Here is a 1,838-nt window from a genome sequence, read left to right on the forward strand (position 1 = left end):
GAGGGGTCCTGGGGAAAGATCACTGTGTCTAGCCAGCCAGCAGGCAGCCAGGACACCCGAGCCCTTATCCCCACTCCAACCTTGCCACATTCACTGAAATCGGGACTCTAAGCCCTGTGGGTGGCTTGCCAGGGTTGCATTGACACCGTGTGCTGCAGCCCACCCCTATCTCGTGCTCCCTGCTGCTCCAAGATCAACGCCAAATGGCCATGAGCATTTTGCAGGACTGGTGCCGGAGCCTGGACGTGGACGCGCACAGGGCCCTGCTGGTCACCGGCATCCCGGAGGGCCTGGAGCAGACGGATGTTGAAGCCGTCCTGCAGCTGACCCTCCAGCAAGGGCACGTTCAGGTTGCGACACATGAAGGGCTTGATGAATGAGAAGGCCCAGGCCGCCCTGGTGGAGTTTGTGGAGGACGTCAATCACACTGCCATCCCCACAGAGATCCCGGGCAAGGACGGGGTCTGGAGGGTTCTGTGGAAGGACCGTGCTCAGGTCACGAGGGTCCTGAAGCCGATGAGACGTCTGCTGCTGGATGACGGGCCCACGTAGGCCGCGGTTGCTGGGACCCCCGGGGAGGCGCCCACCCCTCCCACTTTGGAGACCCTGGCCCAGGGGTTGGGACAGTCATCAGGAAGGCCAGTCCCCCTCCTGGGGCTACAAGCAATAGCAGCAAGAAGAGTAGGGGTCACAGAAATCAAGCCAGAAGCTAAAAAAGGGCCCGAGGGATGTGCCCATTTCCCTTGGCAAAGAAGGAATCCAAGGAAGTTCCCCAGGAGAGCCTGGACATCAAGATCAAGGAGGCAGATGAGGGGCTTGAGCAGAGCTGGCAATGACGGCAGGCTATACACAGCGCTCCAGGCAGCAGCCAGGGAGCAAGTTCACAAGAAGTGGACTGTCTGAAGCCACAAAGACGAGGCAGATGGTCCCATGGAGTTCTTGCCCCTGGTGACCAGACCAGGACAGACAAAGCCAAACAGGAGATGACGGAAGAAAGTCCTCTGATTTGATGCACTTGACCGTCAAAGAAGGCAGGAGCAGTGACTCTCACATGATGGTTCTGACCAGCAGAGACATACGTGAATTAGATGCCAAAGGACTGTAAGAAAGTGGGCGGGTGCAACCACCAGGTCATAGAGCGGGGCTGGAGGACCCTGAGTTCCTGACCACTGAGGCCTGTACCAGCCCTTCAGACACCAAAAGCAGCCAGGAGGTGTTGAAAATCGCTTCTGAGGTGGGGCACGGTGGCTCATACCTGTAATCCCAACACTCTGGGAGGCCAAGGTGGGCAGATCACTTGAGGTCAGAAGTTCAAGACCAGCCTGGCCAACATAGTGAAACCCTGTTTCTACTAAAAATTACAAAAATTAGCTGGGCGTGGTGGTGTGTACCTGTAATCACAGCTACTCGGGAGGCTGAGGCAGGAGAATTGCTGGAGCCTGGGTGGCAGAGTTTGCAGTGAGCTGAGATTGTGCCACTGTACTCCAGCTTGGGCGACAGAGCAAGACTCCATCAAGGAAGGAAGGAAGGAAGAAAGGAAGGAAGGAAGGAAGGAGAGAGAGAGAAGGAAAGAAAGAAAGAGAGAGGAGAGAAGAAAGAAAGAAGGAAAGAAAGGAAGAAGAAAGAAAGAAAGAAGAGAAAAAGAAAGAAAGAAAGAAAAAAAAGAAAGAAGAAGGCAGGAAGGAAGGAAGGAAGGAAAGGGGGAGGGAGGGAGGGGAAAATTGTTTCTGTGATCAAAAGAAAGAAAGAGAGAGAGAAAGAGAGAAAGAGACAAAGAAAGAAAGAAAAGAAAAGAAAAGAAAATTCTGTGATCAACTCTCTGGGCTGGAGGAATGAGG

The 1,838-nt window shown here is 54.3% G+C and overlaps 1 pseudogene; it reads left to right on the forward strand.

Moving 5' to 3' along the window:
• Positions 1–203: 203 nt before the first annotated feature.
• Positions 204–903, forward strand: LOC117091342 (annotated as a pseudogene).
• Positions 904–1,838: the final 935 nt, after the last annotated feature.

Source organism: Trachypithecus francoisi, unplaced genomic scaffold (genome assembly GCF_009764315.1).
Source record: "Trachypithecus francoisi isolate TF-2019V2 unplaced genomic scaffold, Tfra_2.0 Lachesis_group12, whole genome shotgun sequence".
Taxonomy (NCBI): Eukaryota; Metazoa; Chordata; class Mammalia; order Primates; family Cercopithecidae; genus Trachypithecus; species Trachypithecus francoisi.